At 33.9% G+C, this 11,231-nt stretch overlaps 1 pseudogene; it reads right to left on the reverse strand.

Annotated features, from left to right (window-relative positions):
* Positions 1-3,350: 3,350 nt before the first annotated feature.
* Positions 3,351-10,740, reverse strand: LOC121971569 (annotated as a pseudogene).
* Positions 10,741-11,231: the final 491 nt, after the last annotated feature.

The raw sequence follows: 11,231 nt of genomic DNA on the forward strand, positions 1-11,231 counted from the left end.
TCAGAGAAAGGGGAGAAAGGATAAGGAAGAGAGGGGTTGTTGACCAAGTCAACTTCGAATCCCTTATCGTTTCCCGAGGGTGAAACGGCTTTAAATAAATAAAACTAACATGGCAAATATTATAATTATTAATTATAAATAAATAAAACGTGTCATCTGACGTTATGTCCAAGTAGCTTTGGATAATGATGTCCAGGCCAAACGATCTGAAAATTAGAGTATTTTTTTTTAAAAAAAAAAAAATTAAAATGAGTAGATGAGTGTTATTGGTAAAATCATAAATAATAATCAAAATTTATTTGGGTAGTCGGTGAGGTTTTTTTCATGAAATATCGGTCATTTTCAGAATTTGAGATATCTATTATAAAAAAAATTCCATTAGTCATTTGTATTAGTTGTTGAATATGATTACCGTAGCCTTTCATCAATCATGATGACTTTGTCATACTATCATGGCTAATAGTTAGTTTACATCTCCTTTAGGTTGGTCGTGTCCTTTAAAATTAGGGTAATTTTACATGTAATCTCTATTGATAAATAAATTTTTGTATGTAGTTTTCATTCATGAAAATTTTTGTTTTCACTCCCCAGTTAAACATATTTATCTAATTGTCTATGATATTTTTAGGTACAAAAAATCTAAAAATCAGTATAAATCCTCTTAAATTGAGTATATTAACTTAGAATCTAGTATATTTTCTATCAAATTGAGTACGATTCTTTTTTCACCTCAAAATATACTCGATTTTAGTTTACTGTGCTGAATTTAATAGGAATTATATTCATTTTTAGACTATTTGTACCGAAAAATATGAGAGTTAATTTCGATAGAAAATATACTCGATCCTAGTATAGAGTGCTGGATTCTAGTGTAAAGTGTTGAATTTAACAGGAATTATATTTGTTTTTAGATTTTTTTATACCTAAAAAATAAGAGGGACAATTTTCATAGAAAATATACTCGATTTTAATATGAAGTGCTGAATTTAAGAAGAATTATACTTGTTGTTGGACTTTTTATATTCAATTTTAGACCTTTTGTACCTAAAAATTCCGAGGACAATTTAGGTAACAATATTTGCATGAGGGAATTGAAACAAGTAATACTTTGCATACAGGAGTGGAAACAAAGTTTTTTTGAATATGGAGATTACATGCAAAGTTAACCTTGTGATTGAAGATTTTTCTCTAATTTATCGTTAAAATTAGTTGTAAGTCACCTAAGCTCTCAAAGTACATGAACTTCAACTCGAAATGATATTTTATCGTCTTGAAAGCGTTATGGAAGGAGAATAGTTTGTTTACGAAGGGAAATCGTAACTTGAAAATTGAGTGAATTGGCATGATAGAATGGAGTTCTTTAACATGTGAAAAGGCACGAATTCAAATGGTATAATTATTGATGCAATCATGTTTCTATCTTGCCGGGTTAGACTATACTTGATTTTGACTCAAAATATTTAAGTTAAGATAATGTGTTAAGTTTATATGGTGAGTCAAGTGGATCAAGATTAAATAAATACTTAATAATTATAGTAGAAAATTCAAGTAGAAAAGTTTAAATGGATTAAGGTTAATTAAACAATTTAATAATAATATAAAGGATAACAAAGATAACTGATCTGATAAAGATCGATGAAAATCATCCTATGGATCAATCAACTTAAATATCTATTAAGAATCAAATTTATGTGTGACATAAATTAGATGTAGATGTAATTGGAGTGTTATATTGTTCATCCTAAATAGTCCAATATCAATTGTCTCATAGTAAAATATAAATAAATAAATTATGAAGACATTTTATTCTTAACATGACCCTTTGTGAGAAAGGGCCAGACACCCAAACACCTTCACTAATGCCTACATAGTCACAAGATTAATAAAATGATAAGTTGGCACCGATCAAGTGAAAAAAAATAGACAGTTTGATGACATCCTTATTCTTGTTAACTTGTTCTTAAACTAAATTAAAGAATCTTTTCTTCGTTATTTTTCTCAATTTTTTTATGCATCTAATGATATAATTTCAATCTCAATAAATTAATAAATAATTTTTTAATAATAAATGATTGATTAAAACATTGGGTTAATAGACTCTCGCGTTTAGGGATGACAATTTCATCCGAATCCGATGGAGGATCCGACATCCGATCCGAATGGAGGAGGGTATGGAGGGACTATCAATACCCGATACCCGACACCCGACCCGAATACCCGATTAAATAATATATATACATATATTAAAAAAAAATTTCTTTTTCTAAAATCAGCTTATTATTTTTTTTATATTAGTAGAAGACTATATAGATGTTTAATCTATTTTTTTAATTATATATATATATATATTTTAATAGGATGTTAATTTTAATATGTTTTTGTTGAATGATAATAGTTCGATAGAAAGAAGAAAAATTATACGTATAGAAGATATCCGATCCTTTAATGGGTATGGGTATACCTATCGGATATCCTATACTCGAATATATATATATTCGAATCCTTTAATGGGTACGGAGGATATAGAATCCGATTCGAATCCGACCCATTGTCATCCCTACTCGCGCTTCTGATTTATCTAATTATCGATAAAAAATTCATAAAACAAAATAGATCATTTTAAAATTAATCGGCATAAGTGGATAAATTTATTGTGAAATTATAGAACAATGGTATATTTAATTATTTAAAATTGTTCATTAAATTACAAGTTTTTTTTTATAAATCATTCTAATAAATAAGCCAAAAGCTATAAAATAGTATGTAGCATCTTTTATCCTCTTAAAATTTATTTGATTGTGTAAATAAGCATACATCAGGTATAAATTTAATATTGTCTCCGGTACTCAATTAATTACTTAGAATGATAGATTTATTATAATAAATCATGAATCAATTTCCAACTAATACATTAATTAGAAAATAATAAATTATTTTCTTTTACATAATCTAAAAATAGACTATAAGGACATTAGCATATAAATTTAATATTAAATATTCAAAACCTTACAAATATGATTTATAATTAAAATATCAAAGTCTCAAATGGAATAAAAATTTCTACATGTATATAAATTATTATTTAAATTTAATTAATTAATGAATAAAACAACTATTTATCTTAGAATTTATAAAAAATAAATAAATATTCAAGAAACATATATAATATTTTACTATTTGTTTTTTATTTTATGACCTAATTTTAAATTTATAAAGGACATCAATTTTTCTTAAAAATATCATTAAACAAACAAATGCCGTGTACTCAAAATGTCATTAAACTAGCAAATGCCATAGTTGCAAGATTTCTTCTTAAATGTAATCAAACGGATGTTTTTAACACAGAAATAGAAGATCCAACATGCTCTAATATATTAAGATCAGGACTAACATACAAAAACAAAAAACAAAAGTGGATAAAAATATTTTACAAAGGTTTAAAACATATTTTAAACAATAATTTAAACCTCCTTTTTTCCTTCCAAGAAACACCAAGAGGTAACAAACACACCCTCGTCATGACTCAAAGCTTCCAGGCCTTTGAACAAAAAGGAGAGGAAAGATTACAAGGAACTATACACCCATCCAAACGGAACAAATCACCAAAGAACACCCAGTAGCATAACATTTCAAGCATCTGAAATTGCCAACAATCCTGCATTTGGAATACACCTGCCTCCAGTTTGCAAAATTGCTGCGTCACTTAAACAGGTATGACATCGTTTGAAGTGTCCTCACAACTCAACACTATCCCATCAATACTCGCTGGGAGGATGCAGCCCGTCCATTGGCATCCAGTGTAAACTGGTTCGTGGGGAGGAACAATCATAAGTACATTCGCGTTCCTTCGAACAACTCCCATCACGCTCACAGTGCTGCCTTCCTTGATATGCCTGCAAACACAAACATGACCAGAAACACCAGTTGGACGCAAGTTGAGATAATGAATTTCGCATCACAATTTACTCTCCAGCTTAATGTTCAGCCAAGTATGTGATTAGGAAAGAACTTCTACCATCTCTGGTAGCAGAACAAGGGACACTGAACAATTGAAATAGTAGCTAAAACAGAAAATTTATAATCATTAAAAAGAATTAGATTACCCTTCTTTCACGCGCATTACACGATCATCGCTTGAAAGATTCCTCTGCGTTAACCATTGAAGAAACTCAGGAGAGGACTCTTTCTTGCTAGGGTCAATGTTTAAAACTGTAGATTCGCTGACATATGTAGTTATCTTTGCACCATAGCCAGTCTTTACCAATGCTCTTAATCCAGACTGGAAATCTGAAATGTAGAAATCAACTACATGCCTCTGCCAAAAGTTAAACGTCAAATTCAGTAAAATCCAGGGAACCAAAAGACTAGCAGGAGCTGCTTCCAGAGCGATATTTATTTCAAGCACATGAGTCGGCTGAATAATCTATGTGCAAATAATGATAGATAAGCAAACATTTGACTTCATTGTTGAAGGGCTTTATCAGATCAAAGGAAGTAAAGTAAACTGAAAAGCAATCACTCACCTCTGTTGCTCGAAGACCCCAAGTAAAACGGCGGTGCTGTGGATTGGCCGGCTTAGAGTTCCAACCCCTGTACTCATATAAACTTGTAGACGTGTACACACATCTAGGTACTCGTGTAAAAGTTGATTCTAGGGGAACACTTCCACAGGTAACAATCTGCAAATTATTTACGGAATGCAAATAGGCATAAAGATAAATATATGGAACGGAATGAATTGCACCAGTAACAAACATCTATATAGAACTACATGATCTTTCTATATAATGTTATAAAAAAGGGCATAAGTGAAGCTTATGCTATTGCCAGTGCAGTATCTGGACTTGCTATTCTGCATGCTGATTAATAGCTTCTCCAAATACCTATTCATAGAATGTATGGCACCAAATATATCTTCATGGAATGTATGGCACCAAATATATAAAAAAAAATGGATAGTTCGGTGCATGAAGCTCTTGCCATGCGGGATCCCGGGGAATGATCCATTGTACGCAGTCTTACCTGTTTTTTGCAAGAGGCTGTTTTCAGGATTCGAACCCATGACCTTTTGGTCACATGACAACAACTTTAGCGTTGCGCCAATGCTGCCCTTCAAATATATCTCAAAAGAAATCTGCAACAATAATTGTCATGACACACATTTAACAAACTAAACACGGGACTTTATTAATGGTGCACATTTGACACTGCTGACAAAGACCATTTCCATCACACGAAGAGAGAGAGAGAGAAGGCCAGAAAATTTTGGATGAGACTTTTAAAACTAGGAACCATCAATGGTAAAATACCAAATACTTTGTATGATTCATCATGAACTGTAGTTTGTAGGATATGTTAGTTTCATGCCCGCTTACAGATTATTTCAACCATATGAATGAACAACTTTCCATCTTGAAAAAACCCATATGAATTCTCATATTTACTCTGAAAGAAATTTTTGCCATTTGATGATGACAAGCACTACCCATTTTCAGTTCAGAGGGATGATTAGCATGCTCTGAACTCAACCGAAACAATTCACCATCTTAATCAGGAGAAATGGCTAATGAGATAGTGTCTTAGAAAAAGATAAGCCAACCAACATACATGCTAGAAAGAGGCAAGCGATTCGGCACTAGGGGGGCCGCTAAGGTAGCGGATCTACCTTTTTAGAAAGAGGCAAGCGATTGCAATATTAGGCAGAGTAAAACGGATCCAATATACCAAAATAATCATTGATTCACTTTATATTCATAAAATGAAGGAAAACCTAATTCATGCAGCTTAAATGACATCAAGGTGTTGGTCTAGCTGGAAGATACCTACCCCAGAGACCTTGATGTATTGACCATCTTTTGCAGTTCTTAGCTCGGCATCAGGATAGCTGGCAATGAAATGTGTCAAAGCTCTTCTTCCCCAACAAAGGTTTCGAATAGAAAGTCCTGTCACAACAACATGGAGAAACACCATTAATAACAAGAAGAGCATTATCAACAGCACCACGAAAAATCAAGGAGTCCAAAGATCTCATAATCAAAGTCCAGAGTGTATTACCATTAGAAGAAAACTTATCTTCTTTGTTGATAGTGGTAACAGCTTGTTTGTATGCAGTTGAAGTGCTATGTATCTTTGCTGAACCACTGGATTCCAATGGACCAGAAACTTTACGAGGGGCTGCGGATGAATTTAGTGGACCCGAAGAAACAGGACCAGATGTTATGAGTCCTGTTGTAGGGAGAGAAAGGGGACCAGAATTATGGGAGGCTGTCAGGTTCGCCCCTCCAGATTGCTGACCAGATAATTTTTTCGTAGAATCACTCTGTTTGTTAAGAGGTCCAGAATTGGATTTCTGCCTATTCGAACTTCCAGACCCTGGTACTGAAATTCGACCAGGTGATTGGCTGGACCGGTTGCTAGAGTTGGGAATGACAGGTCCGGAATAAGGGGCAGCGCCTCCAAATGAACCTGTCTTGGTAGGAGCATTTGTCACTGGACCAGACTTTCTTGATCGTGAGTTATCTGTTGGTATGTCAAACATCTTTCCAAGCTCTCCAGATTTCTTAACATCTCCGCCAGTGTATGGCATGGCCACAGAACTCATAGTTGGAGGCTTCTCTTTTGGCTGCCCAGGGCGGCCTGATACATACAACCCATTGCTGAGTTGATGTGATGGGAATCTAGATCCCATCGAGTTTTGCTTATATGCTCCTTCAACCTCTCTGGATCAAGTGCATACTCAACTCATAAAGGTTGATATGGATATATGCAGCAGCAACTCCAAGTCACATTGAATGATAATAGGAAAAAAAATTATTCCGCTGGATCAGACATGCTGCTTTAACAGGAGGGATACTCAAGAAAACTTCCAATAATTCTGTTTAGCAACATTAGACAATTATGACAAAAATAATGTAAAATATGTTGATAACTCTTCATGTTTAGGATATATTTAATACAAAAGCAATAAGATAAACAAAAACAAAAACTAAAGCACAATTTATCAAATTTACATGACTAATTCGATCACATCTTAGTTTTTGATGCATTATTTCAGATATTACTGAACAAGATGGATACGCTTATACTCTATTCACAGCTCAGTATGTGCAGGGAACTAAAGCTACAGTGATTGAAAAATGAGGAATGCATTTTTGCTCTTTTACAACATAATATAGGAACATAAAGCAACATAAATGAGTGGGATCAAGGAAGGGTTTATTCAATCCTAAGATACCTTACTCTTCCTCCAATTATCCAATTACCCTCCATGTTCTCCAGCAGATTCCTTACAAGATCATGTCTCTAACAATTGGCTTTGTATGACGAAATTGTCAATATGAGTGGGGAATATGTACTACCAACCTCACTTTCACTACTGAACACTCAAGAATTAATTTTAGACAGCAATGACCAATTAAGGAAATTCTGTTGGAGTTAACTGACGTTAACATCTAATCCTTGTTCATCATGTGAGTTTGCAGCTTGTGTGCTCCTAAACTAATAGTTGAAATTCTTGGCTAACCTATTGCTCCTCTCTCACCATTCTCTGATGGACACAATTAACAAACTGAGACATGATCCATGAATGGAGCTTCTATCCTGCTAGGCGAACTACAAACAAAATGATGAATAATTATTAATATATTGATGAGGGAAATATCAGATAATCTTCAGGGAGATTCTATGTGCATATCAACAGTTTATGATTTGTTTTCAGATCTTATTGTAACTCAATACAATTGTCTCTTCACATCTACTTTTACAAGACATACAAAGTCAATGATTATATAGTTTGACAAGAGAAATCAAATGAAATTGAAGTTGTGAGAGGGATAGGGAGACTGAAAAAAAATCTATATTCGACATGATTAAAATGTGATTTAAAGGAATTAGTGACATAGCATTGCATAGCCAAATGGCAGGATAAGATTGATACAGCCGCCCCAAATGGTTGGGGCTAAACTCAGCTTGTTATTGTTGTTAATCATAAATTTGCATGTAGACGTTCCCATCTTATTAGAACAGCAAAGCTAATCAAGTATTAGGAAAGTGCATCCATGTAGAATCTCCTCTCTAAAAGGAATATTTTTCCCTTAAAAAAAGTCTGAGATTTTTAGATAATGACAAAATGGATAGAAAACAGTTGAATAGTTTACAAATGTCATTGCTGGTTTCCTCCTTATTTTGTTTATTTGTTTAGATCGCGAATCTCAATCCAAATTTCTCCAATAGAAAGTCAATATTCCAGATTATTCAAAGGAATATCATATATACATCTAAATTTATGGTTCTCTAAATTTTGTAATTTATATAGTAATTCCTTCCAGACTAAATCGTTTGGATCTTAGTGTAAACGGAAACATTTACCCTAAGATAGGCCAAGAAGCCCATTTGCCCAGCAATAGCACACAATAATGCATCTTCCAAGTCATTTTATTAATAGAAGTGTAATTTTTCCAAAAGAAGTGTAACTTGGTAAACCAATACTTTTGTTAGTTGATTGGATGAAAGAATTTTGTTCATAGAATATTATTCCTATTGATCCAATGAAAAAAATTTACTAAAACATCTTGTTCTCAATCCCCCTTGTGAAACCAACTCATCATATTTTTTAATGGATGAAGATTTTTTTTTATTATTTCTAATATCAAAATATTAAACATATTAATCCATAAGTTTATGCCTATTATGTGACTCTTGAGTTATTAGCCTACTCTAATAAAATACTCTACCTACTACATCTTTAATTTTTTCTATCAAAAATGCTGAAAGCACAAACAGCACAAGATGAGTCAGTAAATAATATTGTGTGTGGTGTGTGTGTGCGCGCGTCTCCATATGCAGGGGGAATATATAGTTACAGAATAGATAGAGGATAAGGAAAACAAACTTGGAGATCCTTTTTCTATTGAGACATGAAAAAGTACATAGATGAAAATTAATAAATGGTACACCAAAATTATGAAGAGAACACTGAATATTTGCTTCTTCCCACCTATATGGATGAAATAATCTTAATTCCATAGTTCAAAATATCAACCCATTTTGGAGTTTCGATTTATAACTAGAACAATACATTTTCAATACCGTATTGTGTCATACCAATATTGTTTCAGTATTTTTTTAAAATACAAAATATATTAATTAAAAAATTAAAAATTTTAATCTAAATATTAAAAATAAATAAAATAATATTTTAAAAAGGGAAAAAAATCCGGAATAGCAAGAGCCGCCGCGATCCCACGATGACCTTAGCAAGGGCCGCCAAGACCCTACGACAGGAGCCGCCGCGATCCCACATTGACTTTGCGAGGGCTACCGTAAACCTGTGATGACCTCCGTGAGGTTGTAGGGGCCTCCATGACTCCGTAGAGGTCGCCACGGGATTGCGATGCCTCCACGACCCACGCGGAGATCATCATGATCCCATGGCAGCCTGCTATGCCAATGTCGAGCTGAACGACAAATTTTGCCTGTTTCGCCTAGCATGGTACGAAATTTTAAACTATACTTCATAATCACGTAAACAAGCTTATTACTTTATGCTCAATAATGATAACATTAAGAACCACTACTTCAACTAATTAAATTGCATATATTGACCTTTCTACTATTTAGCCAACTAAAGCCTTATCCCTAAATGGTCAAGTCATGAACCACTAGTAGTTCAGTTAGTTAAAACCTCATTTCTGCTGGGATCCACTTCTTCACAAACCAAACCGGCGCTTTAAATCTAGACAAGTTCTCCAAAGGAAGCATGATTTGTAAGATTAAATTTGATTTTGAAGTTTGAACTTTGCTCAAGTTCGATCTTAAGACAAAATTTCACCTGATTTAGATGTGAAAGAGAGATGCACGTCAGCCAGTTTTGCAGCATAATCTAGCTGATCCCCAACTTATCTTTTTAAAGTTTGAGATTGAAGTTTGATAGTCACTCAAACTGGAGCCTAATAACAAGTTCCTGAGCACATTTTGTCCAGATTCCTTGGAGTACTAGAACACAGGTCAACGCCTCATCACCATCCTCTTTGTCACTCTTAATATTCTCTTCGATCTTGTGCCGCTATCAAACTTCCCGCTGCATAGAAATTATCCACAAGACGGGAAATATTACTGGCGATCATGAAGAAAAAAGAACACACGCACAAAAACAAATAAATTAAACAATGGAAACATGAGAATGGAAACGGTTAATTACCATTCGGATTGGTCAACCGGCAAACGTTCGAGACAAAACAAAGCTATAAATCCAGGCACACGAAAAATCCAACCATTTATATCATCAACTAAAACAAATTTAAAGATAAATTAGTAAGTCTTCCTATTGTCCAAAAAAAAAAAAAACCCCCACCTTTCTCACTTTCCAGATTTCAATCTGACTAGCCAAGAAAACCACATCTCCCAATTCACACACAGGGAACCCAGCACACGGCCTCAGCTTAACGAAGGACTCCACCACCAACATAACAAAACACAAAACGAAGACTGGCGCACACACAAATATCAAAATCTAGCAAATGGATACTTTTCACATACCTAGAAAGCACAAAGCCCAGATTGATGCCTCCCCATCAAAACGATTTTTTTTAAAAAAAAAAAAAACCCAAATGCAACGATTTTCTCCGGCCACAATCGACAGCTTGCCCCGTTCTCTCCTACGTATGCTGCCGCTGGAGCAGTCTCTTCCCCCCACACCAGCACACCGCCATTAAAGGCAGACAAGGCCGTAAAACCCTCGCCCACCTCCCGATTTGTGCCGTCCTTTTCATTCGAAAAGACTAATTTCGCCCTCGCCCTAGAAGATACTACCAGAACACCACGCTGTATTATTTTTGGTCAACAATTACAGCTGAGATGACCAATTTACCCCCAATTTCCGAGGGAATTTACTCCTTGTGCTGTATAAATTTTATTATTTGTATCCGTTGCAACGTCCCATTCTAAAGGGCTGGAGGGAGCTGTGTGAAAGGGCAACCAATTCTTCTACCTCATCTAATTCTTTTATTTTCTTTGATACGATGGTCACATCAATTGATTTTGAGAATCTGTTTTTACGTATAGAGTCTACATGTCGAACGCCGTGGAACATTTTCGATTTATTTTTCATTTTAATTTTTTTTACACTTAATAATATAATTCAAACTTTATAAAATTTAATTGATATATTCGAAAATTTAAAATAAATAAATAAAAACCGAAATATACTTCGATACGACAGCATTATTTTATTT

The sequence above is a fragment of the Zingiber officinale genome, chromosome 4A (genome assembly GCF_018446385.1).
Source record: "Zingiber officinale cultivar Zhangliang chromosome 4A, Zo_v1.1, whole genome shotgun sequence".
NCBI classification, from domain to species: domain Eukaryota; kingdom Viridiplantae; phylum Streptophyta; class Magnoliopsida; order Zingiberales; family Zingiberaceae; genus Zingiber; species Zingiber officinale.